Source organism: Amblyomma mixtum, chromosome 3, assembly GCF_055824585.1.
Source record: "Amblyomma mixtum isolate Tamu chromosome 3, ASM5582458v1, whole genome shotgun sequence".
In the NCBI taxonomy this organism is placed as follows: domain Eukaryota; kingdom Metazoa; phylum Arthropoda; class Arachnida; order Ixodida; family Ixodidae; genus Amblyomma; species Amblyomma mixtum.
In genome coordinates this window covers 335,540,928-335,563,688 of record NC_143014.1, presented here as the reverse complement: position 1 = coordinate 335,563,688, position 22,761 = coordinate 335,540,928, and the positions used below count along the sequence as shown (strand labels likewise).

The 22,761-nt window shown below is 47.9% G+C and overlaps 1 protein-coding gene across 6 annotated transcripts in view; it reads left to right on the top strand.

Moving 5' to 3' along the window:
- The first annotated feature begins 4,816 nt into the window (after positions 1–4,816).
- Positions 4,817–22,761, top strand: part of LOC149356040 (calsyntenin-1-like) — a 44,071-nt gene continuing 26,126 nt past the window's right edge. For all 6 annotated transcript variants that reach the window (XR_016291612.1, XR_016291613.1, XM_089584083.1 and 3 more), the window contains exon 1: positions 4,817–5,025. The gene's annotated coding sequence lies outside the window, so the exon portion shown is untranslated. The remainder of the gene's footprint in view (positions 5,026–22,761) is intronic.

Sequence of the window (22,761 nt, the reverse complement as noted above, 5' to 3'; positions counted from 1 at the left end):
ACGATCTCTATTGCCCCCCTCGTCAACGGCGCCCTGACGCGTTCCGTCCGGCAGTGCTTAATCCTCAGGAATTCTGCAGACTTTTCGAACGAGACGTTCGTCGCGAGCTTGTGTCTCGGCTGGTGTCTGTTGAGACGAGGGGATTAAGACAAGGGGGGGGGGGTGTCGTCGTGTGGCGGCTCTTCAGCCCCAAGCTGCCACCACTCCTTTGCCTAGCCGACGCGAATCAGCCCCAAAGGGCGATGGACGCCCGAGCGGCCCGGCGCCTGCGCGCGCGCGCGCGCGCATCGTTCCAAGAAATGTCATTCTTCGCTTCGAGCGCACCCCTCCGTCCCGTCGCGGAGGGGGGGGGGGGGGGGGGGGTCCACTAAGACGGCAGCGGCGGGGTGCTGAGAAAGAACGACCGGCCCCAATGACCCCACGTGCACTACCGATACCTTACAACCAGCGTGAATATTTAGGAATTATGCAACTAATGAGGTGAACCATTTGAAGGAGAAGAGCATCGTTCGCCATTTATTTTTCAACAAAAAAATCGCACAAAATTGTAGTGCAAATAAAATGAAAAAAAAAAAATGTTTCTAATTCTTTTCTTTTTTTTAATATACGGAGGTCCGTCCGCAAAACACCAACCTGAGGAAAATGGATATGCTTAGAGGCAAGGCGTCGTCATTGCGGAGCCACTGCAGCGTGCCCTGCTGCTGCGTAGCCGGCGGCGGCTGCTCTGGATGAGCGTCGGCGTCCTCTGCCGTACGTGTAGTGGCGAGCATTTCTTCACTCGTCAAGCACGGGCTCTCAATGGCAAAGCGGTGCAGAAGGCCCTCGGGAAAAGATCTCAAGGTCTCCATCCCTCTGCAAGCACGATCTTGCTGCAGAAGTTATCTCCCGCAGCCGACTGCCGAGACACCGGATCAGACGTGCGGCTGCGCTGCGATGCTACATGGAGTCAATCGCGTCTTCCAAGCGCGGGCATTTCCAGGCGAGTACACACGAGCCACGCGCACACTGTCGAGCGTTGAAACAAATTTGGGCGGCTGAAGCGAACGGCACCGCTCACACAAGCACTGCCGAAGACACACACGCCATTCGTGTTTAAGGCGTCTGCGACTGCCTGCATGGTGGACAGCCCTTTTTAATACCCGCAACACCTTGAATTAGCCTTTCTCTTTACCGGCTTTTTTTTACCCGCGTGCGTGCGTGTGTGCGTGCGTGTGTGCGTGCGTGCGTGCGTGTGTGTGTGTGTGTGCGTGTGTGTGTGTGTGTGTGTGTGTGTGTGTGTGTGTGTGTGTGTGTGTGTGTGTGTGTGTGTGTGTGTGTGTGTGTGTGTGTGTGTGTGTGTGATCCCACCATTTTCATGCCTCCTTGCAAGTAAACTGCGGCGGCTCGGAGCCCAGTTAGCTTAGCCTTCAGGCGATAAAAATTAGCCGCGTATTATGAGAAATCTTTGTATGTATTCGTTCGGCAATTATTTCTCGTAAACTGGAACTTGGGCACTCAGTTCCAGGATTTCTTGCGTGTCACTGCACTGCAGTGAGGCGATATGGGCGACTGAGTTATCAGGTCCGGCAACGCTTTAGCACTGGTTAGCAGCATCTATTTTTCAAAGTCTGTGCTCGCATAAGATTCCTCGTCATCAAAGGCTTATGGCTTATGGGGGTTTAACGTCTCATAGCAACTTAGGCTATGAGGGACGCCGTAGTGAAGGACTCCGGAAATTTCGATCACGTGGGGTTCTTTAACGGTCACTGACATCGCATCGTACACGGACCTCTAGGATTTCGCTTCCATCGAAATTCGACCGCCACGGCCGGTATCGAACCCGCGTCTTTCGGGTCAGCTGCCGGGCGCCATAACCACTGAGCAACCGCGGCCGCCTCCTCTTCAAAGATATAATTTAACCTTTCCGTTTTGTTTTTTCGTACCGTATCTTTTTATGATAAAGCGGTGATGCCGCACAGAAACATGCGACAACTTAAAAGGCATCTCCAGCGTTTTTTGTACCTGCTTCCCTTAGTCTCTCAGCTTGTTCACTGAAGCTCTTGTTAATCATATGGTCACACGGTTTTGATAACGTCGACGACAAAAATAAAATAATTCACAATTCGCCAGATTACGTGGCTCGGAAATCACAAGTTGATATCTTGGAACGCGCACCATGGAGGTTTACCATTCACCCTGCAGTTCAGACCTGGGCTCCACGGATTTTATGTCCTTCATAACCCGAAGAAATTTCGGCGCGGGCGGCGATTTCCTTATGGTATTGCTGTCAAAGGATTGGTAACAGGCTCCCTGCGGCAACGAAAAGTTTCCTTCCGTTGTGATGGCAACCGCAACGGCGAAGTGGAATTAATTTGTTAATGTCAAGAGCATTGCATTGATATGCAGTAAGCTGTAATTATCTCCGCAAACTTTGCTTCCATATTACGGTAGTAAATTTCGTAATTGAACTCTCCGCTGATTACCCTCATCAAGAACGAATGGATGGGGAGGGGGGAGGGGGCACTTGGTAAACGAATTCACTTACTCGGAGTGTGTATGGCAGAAAAAAAAATCTTTTTTAAATGCGAAAACACCCTGCCACGGTGGCTCACTGGCTTTGGCGTTCGGCTGCTGATCTCAAGGTCGCGGGTTCGATATCGTTCGTGGCGGCTGCATTTCGATGAAGCCGAAATACAAAAACGCCCTTGCGGTGTGCGATGTTATAGTGCCATGTGTACCCTTTTGTAGCTTCGGTACGTTAGGCCTCACAAAACTTTTTCGGCGCTTTAAACCACCATTGTTTTACACTTTTTATAAAATCCCGCACAACAGAATTTTCAATACCTTGTGTTCGGCGCATGATAGCCTTAGATGCTTATGCGACACTAAACACAACACAACGCAAAGATGCAGATTGTTTTTCACGTTGTTGCATTTGATGTCAAGTAGTTTTTCGTAGTTTTCAAAGTACAGCATGCCTCCCCCCCCCCCCTCTAATGGTGGTAGAAATATTTACAGGTCGTGTGAAAAGGCGCTGTTAGGCAATAAATTCCCACTGAGTTATGAATGTGACGAAGTACTATGCGAAACAATGCTTGGCCTCTTTGAGGTCAATGCCTTTTTTGAGGTGTATCCGCAGGCAAGTTATTTCGACGAAAAGTGCGTTCTCGGACTGTAGCTACAGAAGGCTGCGAGTTTCGGAATTTAACTCTTCAGTTCATTCCGAGCTAAATAAGGCGCTTCGGGAAGCGCAGCGTGCCCGCCACGGTCACTGCTCCCGCCCATCCTCCTCCTCTGCTGGAGCTGCACCCCCTTGAGCTTTGCACCCGGCTGCGCACCTCACCCCCGTCGTGACGCCGCTGGGCACATGGTCTGCAACGCGGCACCGCAACACTACTGGGGCAAGGTACAGCTAAGCACAACGCCACCTCGCCTTCTTACTGTTGATAACAGCGGTGCGGGTGCGGGCTAGTTTGTGATCGGTAGTAAACGTAAACTGCGGTAAACACAGGTAAGAAAGACGACGAAGCTCGTAAAAAGGGCGCATCATGCAGACCAGCCTTTCGAATGTCCTTGCAAAGTTTTGCCTCACTTGATTAACGAATGTGTCTCAAGGCAGATTAGAAGTCGAGCGGCTATACCAACAATCTGCTTTGTGCTGTAGCTGAGGGCATCTTCAAAAAACAGAAGGTTGACAGTGACAGCGTGATCAAAGAAAAACCAGAAAAAAAGGGTTGTAGCCTTGCCATACAACCATTCTTTGTCTCACAATATCATCAAGATAACATGGAGAGTGAACGTAAAAGTCGTCCTGTCAGCACCTCAAAAACTAAGCACGCTTTGCAGGCTGACGAGCCCTTCGGAAAGTGAAAATGTAGGCTGTGAGACACGACATGCCAACAAGTATGTTTACTACGTGTGTTGAGGGTATCGTCTATGAGGTACCGTTGTCATGCGGCTGTTTCTCCGTGGGCCAGAGCGGACGATTTGAGTACGAACGTCTGCGAGAGCATGCCAACAGTGTGCGTGAGATGCGTGGAACACTTTCAGTTCATTGCCGCGACTGTGACTTCGAGGGTGGCAGCCACTGTGCTCGGGATTTCGCACATTGTGTGTTGACAGCCATCGGAATCTATGGAGATGGACAGGACATAGAGTGGCTGCGTAAGTGCACCATCAGTCGCATTTCCGAAAAAAAGTAGGTTATGTATCTCAGAATAAACTACGAGAATGACTTTCATTTCGCATTGTACGCTATTTGTGATGGTGTCTTTTTTGTTACCTTTTCATGTCGCTATATATTCTTACCTCTCTTTGTAATAAAATTTAGTTGGAAGTTTGCGCTCGTCCGTCGTCTTTCTTACGTCCATGTGTTTACCGCGCTTTACGTTTACTCAGCAAGTATCCTGTGGAAGCAGCCAGCTTGACGCAATGAACCACCACACAGAGACACGGAGAGGACACATACGTCATGTGGTTCCAATTACCGTGCTTTGCCCCACCGGAGTGCGGCCGTCTTCGACCAGTTAAGATCGAGCAGGAAAGGGCCCAATTTCCGGTGTCTCCTCAGGTGCCGAGCGCCGCCGCGGCGATCAGGGTCTCGTTCCCGGTGGTTCTCCTTTGGCGTGCCTCCTCGCGCGTCGGGTGATGACGAACAGTTGTCGGCAACACAAGGGCCGCCACGAGTGCCGAGAGATTATCACATGCGATCCTACCGCAGTCTGCGCTGCTTCGATGGCATCCTCCTCACCCTCAAACACGTGACGGGGGCGTGTCCACAAGGGAGGGGAAGTGTTGGGCGCAAAAGTGAACGTTTCAGGCCGCCGTCAGCGAGTGCGGCCGACTCTCCGCTCTTGGCGGTGTACGTAAATAAACCCAGTCGTGTTCTTTCACCATCACACAACTCCTTCACTCAGCGGCCCTACTTTCCTGGTGTAAAGAGCGTCATTTTGACCAAGATTTTGTCGAGCCGCTACACCGAAACCCCCATCCAACACTGTTGCCAGGCGGTGAGATGAACCGGGTAACAAGGTGCAGCATCTGCGGGTGAGTGTTGGTTTTTGGTTTGCATCCTCGAGGCTTCAAATTCTGCGTTGATGTTTTAACTGCTGGTTGATAGGATGTCTGTAGCACAGGGGTACAGTAGCTCAGAATCACGATGAGCGAGCAAGACCAGCATGCAGCGACCACAGACATGACGAGGTTGTCGAGGGCAGGGCTGTTGTTCTTGTGCGATGAGTTGCGCGTCGCTCTAGATAAAAAGTATTATTCAGGTAATCAAGAATCCTTGAACGGAGTAAGAGGATGATTGTGAGATTGCTTGGGAAAATGTGCAACGTTGGGTAAATGACCAGGACAGAGAAAGGTAAGACGCAGAAGTGAAGCGGCTTAAACTCCAGCTTGAGATGCAGCGAAGGGCAGCCCACACCGGGAAAGGCAAAATCTTGGAGAAATGGAGTGAGGCTACTTCTCAGATTATATCCACAAAGTCTGTGACTGTAGGCGAGTTGGTTAATTGCGACACCACGAGGGAAGCGGCAGAGAACGCGTCCGACCGGTAGGTGCTCCAAGGAAAGCCGCAGTATCCGAGGCCGTGTTCGAGCTAGGCAGCCGCAATGCCGATAGAGAGCATTCAGAGAAGGGGCCTACGCGACCCGACTGCGAGGATTCCCCTCCGAGGAAGGTAGGAGTGGCAACGGAGACCGTAAGTCGGGTAATTAAGAGTGAAGCCCTTTCAATTGAATTGCTACAGGCGTCGAACCTACAAGCCCGCGAAAAGGGAGATTTCTCCAAAGGTGCAGGTTTCAGAAGAGAAACAAAGCGGAACCGTTCAGTCTGTGTGAGTCAAGGCAGCTGCGAGTCAAGGCGTCACTAGAGCATCAGTGAAACAGAAAGCGGTGTGGCTACTTCAGCGAGCTGGCTTTTGAAGACTCATGACGGCTGATAAGCAGGCGAGGCGGAAGAGAATTACCTTCAGTGGAGCAAACGGCACAACTCGCGGGAAGCTGAAGGTCCGTCTGTCAGCTGTGTGGAGCTGGAAATGCTGCGAAGCCAAAGTGGCTAGTTTTGAACCGGATGAAGGTTTCCGAGGTGCGATGGAAGAACTAGAAGCTAGTTCTGATCTGGGGACACACGCTCAGCAGTCTATGCGCAGAATAGGAAAACGGAGAAAGGCGAAGGGCAAACAGAGAAATCGATTCATTTGTGCTCACAGCTGTTGATGTGAGCAAAGAGCGGAAGGCGGTAGAACCCGAAGTTTTCCCGCGGTGCGCAACTGTAACTCGCGGACAGGGTTCCTGGCCAGGCGACAGGCACTGGTGCTTCAAAAGCTGACCGCAATGGCAGGAAATTAAAAACGAATTTTCCAGGCATGCATGTCAGAAGCCCATGAAAATCCGTCAGTTCGCGAGAAGAATCAAATTGCGCTGTCCTGGGTCAAAGACGGCAAGAGAAAAGGCAAATCGCTGTGCGAGCTTCCTTGCCCGTGACTTGAGGGGGAACTATCGTGGATATATGCGGATTCCCCGAACACTCCAGGAGAGAAAGACGCGTGTGCGGGATTTTTCTTGGGAAGCAGCCAGACAGGCGCACAGCCGAAGAGTCGGGACTCGAAGCGATAGGGGGAGCGGGACAGTACTTGTTGCAGCCTGTTGTCGACAGCAATTATGGGCTTTGCAAGCGCTACCAAAGACCTCTCCTCTTGTCGAAAGGGCGGAAAGACGCTAGCGAAGGCAAAGAGTGGGTTGGCTTCCTCTCCCTAAGCCCCTGTAGCTGAAAAGGTGGTTAGTCCGCGGCCCCGACGCGCGCGGCTGAAAAGGCCATTGTTTGAGCGCGGCAGAGGGAAATCACCTTTGTCATAGATCGTGCCTGTACTTTTGTTTGCTTTTGTTTCTCACTTTCGACGCAGGAAGTTTACATGCATGGGCGTGTCAAACTTCGTGGAGATACCAATGGCATGTTGCTGAGTAAAGGCGAAAGTTGGGCGAGTTGGTGGACGTTCATGATTAAAAAGTAGAGCGAAGGAATCATTAAAGTAAGATAGGACGACGCAGACAAGCGTTATCTTAGCGCGGGCGTGCGTTGCCCTGTCCGTCTCTATTTCTTTCAGTATTACAGAAATCTTAAAATTGGAAAGGCAATTAAAAACGGACTAATGAAGATACGTTGATTAAACTGCGCACACTGCACTACTATATTTTCCTCCCCAAATGGTGAAAATATTGATGCTGCGCGCTCCGATAAGCGACAGATATTTGTGCCCAAAATAACTAAGTTTTGATGTATTTAAAAGGCCGCCGATCACAAAAATTCAACGAGTGCACATGCCGAAATGTAAAGTAACAGAATAATGTCTATTCTACGTGTAGTCCAAACGAAACTGTCCTAATTTATGTAGTTTCTTCAGAAAAGTTCTCTGAAGTAGGTCATGTTGAAGAAACTACCGAATTGGTCATCTGCAATGCCACGTCTTGCGCAGTTGTTAATGCAGTTACGCTCCAGCGGTGTGCATCAATTGACAGTGCACATTGAGCTTCCAGACGATGCCTACACTGCGCTGTTTGAACAAGAGCATCGCGCACAATGCTCGCGCGAACAATGCCTAAAAGGCAGCATTCGCGCTGCCGGAGTGGTACCCCCGCTTGCGGCACTGTAGGTGAGGCCTCGCGAAAAGAAAAAAAAAGAGAAGTGCCTGTATTTGAAAGTGGTCTGAACAGTTTTCTTCTAAGGGATCTCATTTGCGTACTCACATTTATCGCCGCGCAAATAGTTTGTTGATCGTGTTGTTCTGAGATTAAGCGAGCGAAACGAGGCTGTCGAAGTATGTGGACAATTGCTGTAGCAATGCTATGTATAGATGGTTTTTACGAGTTGCGGAACTCAGACAATCAGTTTAAGGAAGAATTGTGCCAGTATGCGAATGAGTATGGCTTCACAAAAGAAACTCTAGCCTCCAAGGGCGCGGACACATGGTTGGGAGGTCAAGCAGCAGAGACAGTGATGATGATGGACGACGGAAAAGCAGCCAAGGCTTCGAGGCACGCGGGCGGAGCGGCCGCCTACGAGGGAAGCGCCTTGACGCTTTTGCTGTGGGACCGCGTTATAGGCCTGCGCATGTTTTTTGCATTCACTAAGTTGTGTTTTAAGCCTGAAATGCTTTTAGCTCCCGTTGTCGGCATTGTGGTGACGTCACGCCGAGACCGAGAGCCATCATCCGGGCACTGAAATCCACTCATCCGGGCACTGAATTCCACTCATCCGGGCTCTGAAACGACAACATCCGGGCACCGTACGAGACTTAACGAGATTCAACGAGACTCTCTAAGCCCTCCTACGGGACAAGCGTTTGCGGGTAGGTAGGCTGGAAACGCTGATTGGTCAAAAAAATATGACGTCATACGCGTGACGTCATAGGTCACGTGATATTTAATGACGTCATGTCCGGTTGGGGACAGGCATGTTTTCCCTAGATTTCTCCCAGCCACCGCTCGTCAGCGGACGGGGCTGCTCGCGAGGAGCCGAGAGGCGAGGAGGCAGCGTGCACTGCAGCGTTGCCTCCTCGGCGTGTCCCCGTCATGTCTTTCGACCCGCCGCGGTGGCTCAGTGGCTATGGCGCTCGGCCGCTGATCCGAAAGACGCGGGTTCGATCCAGGTCGGGGTGGTCGAATTTCGATGGAGGCTAAATTCTAGAGGCCCGTGTACTGTGCGATGTCAGTGCACGTTAAAGAACCCCAGGTGGTCGAAATTTCCGAACCCTTTCACTACGGCGTCCCTCATAGCCTGAGTCGTTTTGCGACGTTAAAACCCCAATAAACCATAAACCCATGTTCTTCAGTGCGCGCGCGAGATTAAAAAGCGCACCTGTCGCGCTGCGCTCTCACACTGCATGCCTGCTTCCGTGCATTTCTTGCGGACTCCTTTCAGTCATACTTAGCTATACTATTGACCAAAAGGCTTCTTAAACAGTTATTTCAAGTTTTATTGCTATGTATAAAGAATATGTTTGTAGCAGGTGCGTGAGCCCGAACAAAAGAAAACTGTTTTTATTCCCCTTCAGTATTCCTGCTTATCGAGACTTGAGCATTTATATGTTGCAGTACAACTTTTTTCAGGCATCACAACTGATGTTTCGATGTGTTTGGTACATATTCATCTTCAGACATTTCATGTCTGTTGGGTAAAAAAAAATATACGAAATAATACTTGACTGCATCAATTGTGACTGAGCCTCTAGCTGTTGCACAGAAGTCTGTAATTGACTTCATTGTAGCTTCGTACTTGCACCATTTAAACTCTGCACATAGCTCTTTTTTCACAAAAGGAAATGTGATTAGGTTTCTGAATAGAGCTGTGCACGGGCCGCAATTTCGAACCCGCGCCCTGCCCCGAGCTTAACCTACCGACAGGAAGCCCGGCCCGACACTGAAGGACCCTGAGCACGCTCGTGCTCGGCCCGACCTGCAAAGCGGCGACGACACAAAAAGTGAATTTCAGGAAAATGAGTTTATTTCAATGACATTCAAATTTTGACCTCGCATTCCAGATCACAGTTTGGGATTATACACAAGACACAACGCATAAAGGTATAGATTTATCACTCTAAATATGCAAGTTGTTCATTGATGATGGCTTGATCTAAACAAGAGCGGCGCTCTTTCATTACGAATCCTGCGGCGCTGAAATTTTTCTCGCTGCTTGAATTGGTGGCCGCAACGGCTAATACTTTCATAGCAAGAAGAGAAACTCTTGAACTACGAAGGGGAATGACAGACGTGGTGTCGTAAGCCATGGATGGCGTGCCACGACAGGAAGACTTTTTGACTTGTCAGAGGATAAGCGAGCAAATAAGCGACATGGCGGCGCTATCCTGCGAATGCCGATGTGGCCGCGACGTCCCTGCTTCTACTATTCACGGGAAGGCACGGTGCTGTGTTCACTTCGCTGACAAGCGATTACGGCGAAACGCAGCACTGCGCCAGAATAGTACGAGCTGAGCCGTAGTGGAGGCGCCAGTGACATTCTTCTAATGCCATTCATGTGGTGGGGGCCCCCCCTTTGCTCTCGCCCGCGACTATTGTCCGTCTCCCCGGCCGGAACCGGAGAGAGTGGCTCCTGCCGGGTAGGCGGACAAGAGAGAAGGCTGCCGGCTCTGCGGTGCGCTGCGAGTGGCGAGTGGAAGAATTTAACCTTTTCCCGATGTGCTGCTGCAGCGCGACTCCGTGACCCCGTGACCTCGCGTGCGCCGTACGCAGCCCTGCCTCCGCTTCCCAGAACCATACTTTCTGCTTACAAGGCGCCCAAAACTGGTTGCTTTGCCGCAACTTTGGTACTTGCTAGAACGAAAAATGCGTGTCCAGCCCCAGCTAGCTTTTTTTTTTAGCGTTTGTACTATCCTCCCGTCCTTGTACATTCCCTCCTGGATGGTCTAGACACAAATCACTTCCTGCTGTGCATGCAAGACGCCCAGCGCACCACAGCCATATTCGCACTTCCACATATATGATACATGCTTTGCCCAACTTAGAGCCCTGGGCGTTTGGTTGTGAGTAACACCGTATGGCGCGTAATGCATTCCCATCAGGAAGAATTAAAATATGAGAAAATTCATCGCAAGATATATTTCCTTGTATTCTCCAAGTAAATTACTTCTATACTAACTCCTCCCTTCTGAAGTGACCAAAAGATAAAACAACTCAGCGTGTGAAAAAGGTGAATGCAAAAATACACTACTTTTGTCCAAAATTCACAGGAAGTGCACTTAAATTGCCACAAGTGCATGGCCAATTGAGGAAAAAAAACAAGGGCAAAGGACGGAGACGCACAACAGGAACACAGGACGACGCTGTGTTCTGTGTTCCTGTATTCTGTGTTCCCAGTTCTGTATCCCCGTCTTTTGCGCTGGTTTTCTTTCTACAATCGTGAACCAATTAACTCGCCCAGCTCTCCACTCTACTGGACCAATAATGCATCAAGCTTCACAGTGCATTAGTGTTATATCTTACGCTACATATTTTCGAATTGTTTTTGCTGCAAAACAGGTATAAGAGGTCGGCATACACGTCTTTCATTTGCTTAGGAAGAAAGCAGCGCAGTCAAGAAAGTTGCTCCCTCCTGCCAGTGAAAATTTAAAAAATGCGGTTTTTTCAGCGCCAGTATAAAATCTGCTGCTGACGGCATGTTGAAATTTTCGTTAATGCACCGTAATAATCATCTCATGAAGCCCCAGCTCTTGTGGCCCAGGACGAAGAGTACGATGATTTATGCAATATTTGAAGTGCATTTTTGAACCAAGTTCTTATTGCTCTAAGTTCTCCTAAGCAAATAAAACTGGAAATTGCGATAATTTTGATAATGCTTTATGGAGCTAACACTACCAGGACGTGGTAAATAAACAAAAAATAAATTCTTTGATAAAGGCCTGTACGCTGCACTTGTGCTGCTCATTTATTTCATGCTGTCCATTTTCTCAGTGCAGTGTCTTCTTTGATAGGCATATTTCTGGCTCATTACATACTTTGCTTCGGTTCACAATTCTTCTTTTAGATATATTTCATCCACTTTCCTGCCATGATCTCTATTCAAACGTAATTTGTGTAGTTTTGCTCTGTCCGGTCTCCTGCAATGTTCTAGTATATACGAATGATGTGAAGACCTGTTTCAAGCTGTTGCACTATAATTCAGTCTAACCTCCTCGATCACGATCACCTAAGCCTTTCCTTATCTGTTGCCATACTTTTTTATGGAAACACTTAAAAACAAAGCACCATGATCTATTTCAGTATTGTTTTATTTGCCGATCTAATTTTTTCGAAGATAACATGGAATCCCAACTCCCCTTTAATGTCCCCGTTCTCGTCTCGAAGTCGCGAATTTTAAGATGTGCGCTCAGTATTCTCGTTAGTGCATTTGTGCTCACAAGGGACTATAACAGCCAACGCAGCGAATACGCTAGATTTAATCCTGACAAATCGATCTGTCATAGTCTCACCTATTACATACCTGCCAGGCATCAGCGACCACTAGCTAATGCACTCTGACATTAATCTAGCCACTCCGAACGCTAACAAAAAGAAAAAAATAATAATACGAGACTACAACGGAGCAAATTTTCAGGCGATAAATAATGAACTATTTTTTTTATCGATGCTTTCCCATAGCTTTGGTGTCCGCAGCATTCAAACCAACTGGAGCATGTTCACAGCTATAGTCACCCAACTCACAGAACAATACACTCCTGAACGCACTGCTACCACCCACTCAATAGCTCCCTGGTGTAATAATAACATTAAACGTTTATCTAACAAAAAGAAAGCCTCTACCGCATCATAAAGTTCTCGCCAACTAGTGAGTGATCGGACTTCGTATTCAGCGGCTTCCAACATGTATGTTCAGGCGCTCAAAAGCGCTAAAAGCACTTCCACTCACATGTAACCACCAATGTCAAAAATTCTGGCGGGTCATTAATCCTTCCACCGGTGATAGTTTTGCGTTATCTGACCCGTTAGGCGACCCCATACCTTCCGACGTTTGCGTCACGATTCTTAACCGCGCAATCACTGACAACTTTACACCCATATCTGATGTATACATATGCCTACAACTCACCACTTCAACTATGTTTTTATGCCACCTATAACTGTTGCTCCTACTGGTGTGAATAAGCTTATTGATGGACTCAGTGTTCATTGCGCTCCGGGTTATGACTGCGTTACTTAAAAAGCACTGCAGCTTATTCGCCCATTATACTAACCAAACTTTTCCAGCATTGACCAGTCAACGCTGCTACTGAGTGGAAGATCGGAAAGGTGGTTACAGTCTACAAATCCGGTAGCAAAGCATCCCCTATTAATTATCGTCCCATATCCCTTACCAATACTTCACCCAAAATGTTCAAACATATAATATTCACCAACCTTGTTAACTTCCTTTCATTGAACAACTTTTTTATGTGAGCGCAACATGGTTTTCGGAAACCTTACTCTTGCGAAACACAGTTAATATAGTTTACGCATGCATTGCACTGTATTCTAGATCTATCATCACTAACTGACTGTATATTTCTGAATTTTTCAAAGGCTTTCGACGATGTATGTCACAACCTTTTGGCTCACAAACTAAAACATCTGGATATTGACTGTAACTTATTGAAATGGATTGAATGTCTACTTAATCGCTCACAATTAGTTTTTGCTAACGGTTATAACACCTGTTTTACAGAGGTGTCTTCCGGAGTTCCACAATGTTCAGTTCTTGGACCCTAGCTACTGTTCCTGATTTAACATTAATGATCCCCGCTCTCTTATGGATTCTCATATTCACCTATTCGCTGATGTTTGCGTCATTTTTAGAGAAATAACCAACACTAACAACCTTACATTACTTCAGTCAGTGGCGGTCACAGAGAGTGGTTTTAGGGGGAGCGGACAGACTGCTGTATATAAAAAAAGAAAAAATAGAAATAACTATTTTTATTTTATTTGCACAAACATTTTTTTTGCGCTTTGTTATTAAAAAATAAATGGCGAAAGGTATAGACGTTATACCATTACTCAATCTTTGAATGTTAACGTTTACGCGAACAATATTCATTTCGATACCAGGGGAAACGAGTCGAAGTCTGAGATATCCCGCCACGACATGTCCACTAAGGTCAAAGCACCTGCCCGGACTTTCCACCAGTGGGGTTAGCGGCCTTCATTTCTCAGTTCTGGGAAGTGGCTTTGTTCCGTCCTCAGTCCCCTCCTTCAAGGCGGCTGGTCGGCGCTTCTTGTCAAGCCAGAAAGGGATGGTCCCCTCGCTGGCGTCGCTGTGTCCCATGGTGGGATAAAGACATGAATAGGTGGCTCCCTTCCCCCCCTCCCCCGCCGACGAGGTTGCTGGCCACCGCAACCGCAGGTGAATGGCACCGCCGGCGGCATGGCAAGACAACGGTGGCGTCAAGGCAGGAACACGATTCCTCGACAATCACAACGAATTGTGCTCGTACTATAACTATCAACGTGTAGAACGTGGATTTGTGTGAAATAAGACAGCCGCTAACAAGGTGAACCTACAAAGCAGGGGACTACTTGACGAGACCGCCACTGACTTCAGTGCGAAGAATGGTGAATGCAGCTATATATGAACAAATGCAAAGTCATGCGTGTATCTAGAAAAACTTCCGTCCCACCTCACTACTACACCGATAACATTTCGTTGAAATAAGCCTCATCATATAAGTGCATCGGCGTCCACATTACTTATATCTTAGCTGGTCTCTTCATACCGAGAACGTAATTGAAAATGCTAATCGCATGCTTTGCTACTTACGTCGCAACTTCTTTAACGTTCCTTCCAATTTGAAACTATTGCTTTATCAAACACTAATACGATAAAAACTCGAGCATGCAACACGTGTATGGCACCCTGCTCATGCCAACTTCATTAATGATCTTGAGCTGGTGCAAAATAACTCTGTGCGTTTAATCCTTATTAACTACAACCGCACAGCGAGTATAACTACTGTGAAGTCTAATATCTGCCTCCCATAACTGACATCGCGTAGAAAATTGTTTCGTATCACCCTGTTCCACAAGCTGTACCATCATCCCGCTCTTCGTGATCACCTCATTCCCCATACAATTTCTGTATCCCGCCGCATTGATCATGATCACAAAGTCGGAAGTATGTCATGCAACAGAAAATGCTGCTCGCGGTCATTCCTGCCGCGAACCTCATGAGACTGGAACCACCTTCCAGCAGAAGTTGCCGGCACTGAAAATTATGAGCAGTTCCGCGTAGCACTAGCTAACATTGTATATTCAGGCGCTGTTTAATATTCATGTAATCAACTGTATTTTTCTCTCAGTTTTCGTATATTTACCATTCCCCCTGTGTAATGCCACTGGCCTTGAGGGGTAACATAAATAAATGAACAAACAGAGTAATATGCAAGCCTCTTACACAACATTCACTAATATTTCTTTCTTACTGTAATAACGATTTGTAGACAGCCTAAAGACTCATATTTCACTGACGTGAAGGTTCATTTTTCACAGTCACAGTTCCATACTGTAGAGCGCAGGATAGCGCTTGTGCTGCATCGTTCTTCTTCTGTGTGTGTCATTGTAGGCGCTATTGTTTATTTTCTCAAGTACTATGCACCATGTACCCCAAACTGAAGTTCTTCTAAATCTTCTTTGATATTAGCAGTTGCAAATTCAAGCCTTCTGCAGGATTTGAAGGAGGCCCAAGGAGCCGAGGACTAATTTTATGCATATGTAAATGTAAACAGCTAATCTATCTGTACTATTGTAACTTGCATTCTCTTTTTTGCTTTATGCGCTGTTCTTATATTTCGTGCCATAGTGCTGAATGTCGTAATTTTTGTATGTATTATAGTGTAAATTGATACTATATGTCTGCTTTCAAAGTGTTTTCCTTTTCTTTACTGTAATGCGCGATTGTAATGTTTATCTCTTATATTGTTTGGTGTACTTTCCATGTTCTTTTAAAGTACCAACTTTTTTTTCCTACGTTCAAAACTGTCATCTAATGGTCCCCTGGGCCTTGTCAAGCTGTGTGCACAGCTTTTAGCCTAGGGTGACCAGCCAGATTTTTCTGGTAAATAAAGTGCATTGACTGATTTATTAATTCATTGATATGCAACTTACAAATGATTGGAAATGAGGGGAACATGTGCACACGGCGGAAAGCGCGTGGTCTCCCAGGAAACACTGAGGTGGCCCGAGAAGGGCCTTTAGTAAGGACGACATCCGTTTTGTGCCTCTTCACTAAGCAGCGACGACACTGCGTGCGCAGTCCTCGTTTTGCCCGAGCTGTCGAAGCAATCCTTGGTAAAAAAAACACGAGGGAACAAAGTCGTGCTGTGTATGCAGATGCGATCGCCTCGTGGTTCCATTCACGGCGAACAATCATCCGGCAAGCCCGGCTTTTTCGACGGATTCAGGAAACGACTGAAAAGAACAAAAGTAAGGAGCGAAGAAAGGTACACTGCTTACAGGTTAGAACACAAAAAAACAAAGCTAGGCGCTGAACTCGGTTAACCCATTCAACGAGGCGTGGCGTGAGCTTTAAATCCGATTTCGACAAGGCGTGAGAAGTCGCTAAAGAGGCAAAGGCACACTGCACTGGGTGAATGATATAGCTAGACTAAGCGCAAGTCATAACTTCTCTAAAGTCACACTGCACTCGTTTAACCCTGCAACGAGGCCTAGCGCGGGTTCTGATGTCTGGCGCCGATTTCGACAAAGAGAGGGAACACGGCCTCGAGATTGGATGCCCGCAATCTCCCAGGAAGCAATGAAGCGGCCCTGAAAAGGGCCGTTTGGAGCAGCTCTTCAACGTCAACCTACAGCGGCGTGGCGGCGAGCAGTAGGCCCAGCGTCCGCGGCGAACAATGACATCGGCTTCCGAGAAGCATATCCAGGGAACGATGCTGCAAAAAAAAAAGTTTCGTTACAAGCACCGAAATTTGGTGAGCCCTCAATGCACGAGAAAACTTGCGACAATGTAGTTCAGTCCTTACCTCGGGGTTGAGAATGCGCACGCCCGACAAGCGCGTCAGCGTAGCTGTCAAACGGCGGTCCTCAAAGCGCGCCTGATGCGGATCCTTGTAGTGCCGCGGCAAAAACTTTAAATACGAGCACGACACTAGCCACGTGCTCCTGGCGAAACGACGAAAGCCGCAAGCAAAAACTGCACAGAAATTTCAGCTAGCTGTCGCCGACGAGCGCACCACGCACGAACGCCATAGCTGCACACGCCTCGAAACGAGCGTGTGCGCCGAGGAATGGATCACGAAACGAATGCCCGCTCACCACGCACGCGCGGCGCGGCGGGTGCACCTAGCGATTCCCCAGGCGCTCTAGGGAGAGGTCGAGAAAGGCGCGCAGACGCCACGTCCGGTTGAGAACGAGGGCGAAGTCAAAAAACGTCACGGAGAAGCGCATCTCATCGACCAATCAGCGTTTCCAGCCTGCCTACCCGCAAACGCTTCTCCTACGGGACCGGCATACAAGCGCCGGTTGCTCTCCAAACGAGTCACAAAAAATAACTGCTGCCAGTGTCTTCTCAATGTTTATGAAGATATCAGTCGAGCTGTGCATTTGATAATGCACGGAATTATAATTTCCGATTTCTAATAACGTGTGGAAAAAGCACATACATGCCACAATACACTTCGTTGTCATACGTGATCTGTTAGGGGCTTTGAGAGAAGGCCGCTTAGAGAAAGAGGGGAGCTCCAGGCCGAGAAGGGGTTTCGGCGGAAAACTTTTGCTCCCTCCCCAAGGATGGCGCTGCGGTCCCACACTCACGCATGTAAAAGACCAGCCACTTGGCCTTCAAGCCCTTTCCCCCCCCCCTCTGGCAGGCAGAAGTATACACGCTCGCGGAGTATTCGAACGCGCTGCATATACATTCTTGTCAGGCCTGCGTCTCGTCGTGTCCACGTACGCTTCAGCATCATCCTGGATTTCAATGCCGCCACCGTCACAGCTGCTTAAGCCGAGCAATGGAGCCTATGTTAGGCCCGTAAACATTTCATGCTTACTCTACTCTCGGTTACGGGAGAGGCGCAATTTTTTAAAAATCATTTGCGAGCTGGGATATGACGACTATTCGGTTTATTCTCGTCAGTAAGATGTATCAAACTTTGCTAGTACACGCAGCACCGTATGATCATTTCTGCCGCTATTCTTATATTAGGGTCCCACGACGATATATATATATATATATATATATACCGTGTTCTGCAACTTTATCGGCACAGGTTTGAAAAATTCTCCCGCCACAACCGTTGGCTCGTTTGTGGTGAAACCGCGCACAAAGCTTCCTTATTGTTGTCCGTTTTAAGGCTTAGTAAGTATAAAAGTGGTACTTACTAGGTTTGGTCACGCGAGATGCGAAACAAGAAGCATCCGTGTTGAGATCGAGCCGCCGTCATCGAATTTCTGCCGAAAGATACTTGTGGCGTCATCTGGCATCGCTGAAGGAAAGCGCCGCGAAAGCAGACGGCAGAAATACGACGAGACAATGGAGAACATATCTTTTATTGGTAAATCACCGTCAAGTCATTTAATTTGTTTACGATAGTTTTCAAAATGCGTTGGCCGAAAAATATTTCACACGCTTAAGCAGACGACATGGCCCGAACGACGCATTCAAAGCAAGCCGCCGCGCTCGTTGCAGCATTCGCCTCGGCGCTTCTGTCGCGGCGCTTTCCTTCAGCGATGCCAGATGGCGCCACAAGTATCTTTCGGCAGAAATTCGATGACGGCGGCTCGATCTCAACACGGGTGCTTCTTGTTTCGCATCTCGCGTGACCAAACCTAGTAAGTACCACTTTTATACTTACTATGCCTTAAAACGGACAACAATAAGGAAGCTTTGTGCGCGGTTTCACCACAAACGAGCCAACGGTTGTGGCGGGAGAATTTTTCAAACCTGTGCCGATAAATTTGCAGAACATGGTATATATATATATATATGCGTGACACGAGGCATCCTGGCAGCGTCGGCCTTTGTTCTTTCTTGCTGAGCAGCAGAGAACAGGCTAAAAACTCCGCTACAACGTGACGGTAAATTGCACATGACAGGATTTTCAATTGAATACTCAGTACCAGTAAAAGAACTCGGAACCTAAGCTTTTTTGGAACGCCACCAAATAAGAAAACCATGCTCCACGTTGTCAAGGAAGATACATCTGCAGAGGTTAACTGCAGGAAACGTTTATTTACAGTATGCGCACAATTTCAGTAGCCTGTGCGCTTTATTGCACTTATCCCCACGTAATATTTCGCGATCGCTTGAATACATAGCATATAGCTCCCGCTTTTCTTTGCCGCCGCATGTCCAAATTTAAGAATGTTTTCAGCGAACTGAGAACTGCTCGCGAGCTATACTCTGTTCTGCCTTTCTGAAACCCCGTCATTGCATTTTGAGTGAGTCGTGCTAACAGAGCGCATTGTTTACATTTTGTCGAAAACAAATCCGGCTGCAAAATGAAAACGCTCCTTTTCTGCTACCGAAACATGCAGCTACAGTCGGCCTTACAGGCACGCTGTTACCTGGTTATGTTTATGATGCATGTTCACAGAAAGGAAATGAGGCTCCGCTATAGTTATATCGTAGCACAAGCCACGGAGTTTAGCGAACGATGAAAACATACAGAATATCTCAACTGTTGCTTGGCAATACTCCGAATCTCTTTTGCGTAAATCTATAATAGGAATATTTTTCTCTCCTTCTATGGAGAACCATGCAATGCCGTAAATGAATATACATGGTTTTCGATTCCCTTTAATGCATTGTCGGCGAACCTCTCCCGGCAAGTACTGCAGTTCCTGACGTTTGTAGTAATCTATCCGGATATGTGTGCCAGCACATCTAACCTCAATGTATGTGTTAAGAAATTCCTCGTTTATATTATTCTGCGCTATCGATGCGATATACCGCATCAGAAAATTCGTACATACATTACACATGACTTGAAGAGTTTGCACAAAACTTGCGAATGTTGAGTCTGCACTATTTGCAGCTCACCTTTACTGCTCCCCATTGCGGTCTGAGCCATTGCTATCAATTCGCCTACAATCAGTGCGTGCTATAAGGTATCAGCAGTGTAAATAAAGTGTTCGAAATCTGTCCCTTCCATTGAAAGCGACAATAGGTGTCTTATACTCTTTCTAGTTTCGTGAGAGGGATCTCTCTTAAGTTGCTTTTAACGCCAAAAAATGTAAAAGAATATATCCGTCTCATCGTTCGTGATGAAGTACAGCAACCCTCCACCTTTTTTTCTTTATTACGTAACTCCGCCTCTTGCGAACATGCACGCGAAGGCAGGAATCGAGAAACCATTCGAGAAATGGTTGAGGATGTTTCATTTTCCAAGAGACCCAGCCCCGCAAAAAACTTGTGTGTCTGGTCCGGGTCAAGCGCGAGAAGTGGTGACCGACCAACTCGCCGCGTGTTTGCAGCGCAAACGCCGCATGTTGGTTCAATGCTATGTTTATGCGATTTGTAAATATTGTATGTGGGTATGTAACTGTCGTCCAGTGTTAGTATTGGTCACATGTCTTATCTGCCCTATTAGTCTTGCTGGGTGTAAAAAAAGAGGGCGCCTGAGAGAATAACATAGCAATTAAGTTGTCATCCTGTGCAAGTTGGCAATTCCCTTCTGAATGCTTGTTTGCGTTCGAGATTTCACAGTACAATGTTAAAGCTCGGTAATGCGTGCGATAGGCGCTTCCGCCCCTTTTTTTTGTTTAAAGCTCATTGCTTTTACAAAGCGCTAGCCGGCGAACCGCGGTCGGCGTCCAAACGTTGCATCAGGGCAAAAAGCGTGAAGGGAAGCACGGACAGATAAGCTGTGGTAATTAATGTGCAATTGGCTTGTAGAGGAACCAATTTGGATTAATTCTCTCGTTAATATATTGTTCTGTGAAGATTCAGATGCTCATTCGAGAAATTCGCCTGCTATTTTTACTACGATGTTCTTTGTGTGGTGTCTTCAACGTTATCATTTTCTTGCCTCAGACGCACCGCTAATTTCAGTCTCAAATTCGCCTGCTGGCGTTGCGTGCGCAGCGTGTCTCCGGACGGTCGTTATATCCGGCGACATCTTCCCTGCGTTTGACCCCGGACGCGCTTGAACAATAAACTGCATGGCGCCAGGAATAACCGGGTGTCGCTGGCCAAGGCTCACTACAGGTCCGGAGGTTGACAGCCTGGTCGCCATCTGTAAGCATTCAATTGGTCGGGCACACCCTTTGGCAAGAGTGGCAGTGGCGCCGGCCAGAGAAGAAAAGGCAGGATTCGGTGGGAAAATGCGGGGGAAGACGGGGAATGCAGCAGTCGCCAGCGCCGAGAGGAAGGCGAAGGAAGCGCTCCAGCTTGGAAAGACGGATGGCCTCAATGGATTTAAAAAAAAATGAGAAAAATCCAGTCGGTTTTGGTGCCGAGAAAAGCCCGAGACAACAGTCTGTCCACCGGCGAACGAACAAGGTTCACTCCGCAGCCCTCCGTTCCTTTTGTCGAATCCGGCGCCAACGCAGCAGCATGTAAGCTTCGACACCACTACCTCTGCATCATGTACTCGCCAATATGTAATTCTTGAATATATCTGTTTTGTTCCAGCTAAGTGAAACGGAGTCTCTGTGCCTCTCCGTCCCGTGTGGACCCGCGCAGTGTGTGGGGTCGCCACAATAAGCACACCACAGCATTTACAAACGACGAGCCCGGTGGCATCGCACCTATTCAGATTTCCCGAATAATATTTGTTATATCCTCAGAACGCGCGATTCTTCATGACAGCCTCGTTTCTTTTTGCTTTCTTCTTAACTTCCTCCTTTTGGCCTTGCATCTAGTCTCTGCTATCATTAATACACATTTCAATATATTTGTACGCCTCTAACTCTAAGGTCGGTAGCGTAATCGTACCAGGCTCATCATTATAAACCATGACTCCAGATTTTTCAGCGTTTAATTTCAGTCCTAGAGCCTCCGGCTCTTTTCCGCAAGGGTCTACCAAGTTTTGAAGGCCTCTCGCTCAATCTGTTAGAAGAACGATGTCATTTTTATGTGTCCATCCCGGTACGACTTGTCACCAGTTGGCCCCTTCGCCACCACGACCCAGTAGAACCTAATCCGCTTGTTTCTATCCTGTCTTAACTCGTTTTTCAACTGCAAATCTTTCAGCAGCTTCCATTTCCTGACAATTCACAGCTAGGTTGTTCTTCTAATTTTCTTGTAATGAACAAATTGTTTCACAGCCCACACTTACTTTTCAAAAATTTGCCTAACAGGGGCGTGGTTTACGAGGTCTGTTAGAAAAGTATGGATTTGAAACAAGCGCGCTTGCATCAGCCGACCTTGAACCTTCGTGCGCATGCACGAATTTTTTCCCGCCTGCCGAGAGTGCCAGTCGCTGGGGCGCAGTGTGTGAGTGAGGCAGTGCGCAGTGCTCTCGTCGGTTTTTAATTGCAAGGAAAATTGCGGTGCGACAGCAGCCGCTCTACTGCATCAAATCTTGCCAGAAACTGGGCGACAACCAAGTGGAAACCATTCGGAATATTCAGACGGCTTTCGGTGACGATGCTATGAGCAGCACACAGATTAAGCAGTGGTACAACTGGTTTAAAGACAGCCGCACATCAGTGGAGAGCGAGCCACGCTCCGATCGACCATCAACATGCCGAAATGACCAGGTCATTGCCGAAGTGAACGCTGTGGTGATGCGGGACCCTCGTGTGACTGTCCGAGAAATTGCGGAAGAGGTGGACATTAGCAATTTTTCTGCACATTCCATTATCACCGAAAATTTGGCCATGGAGAGAGTTGCGGCGAAATTCGTGCCGAAGCTGCTCACGATGGAGCAAAAGCAGCTTTGTGTTGAAGTCTCACATGACATACTGGATTCCACAAACAGTGACCCCGACTCCACCAACACCATAATCACTGGTGACGAGTCTTGGGTGTACGGGTACGACCCGGAAACCAAATCCCAGTCGTCACAGTGGAAGCATTCCACGTCACCAAGACCAAAGATGGCCTGCCAAATGCACAGCAACGTCAAAATGATGCTGACTGCTTTCTTTGACTCCCGCTGTGTGGCACACCACGAGTACGCACCCCACAGGGTCAAACAATGACCAAAGAGTACTACAGGGATGTCCTCCGTCGCCAACGTGATGCTGTGCGGCGCACGAGACCGGAGCTGAGGTTCACAGGAAATTGGAGTATCCATCACGACAATGCTCCTGCACATTCCTCGCACTTGGTTCA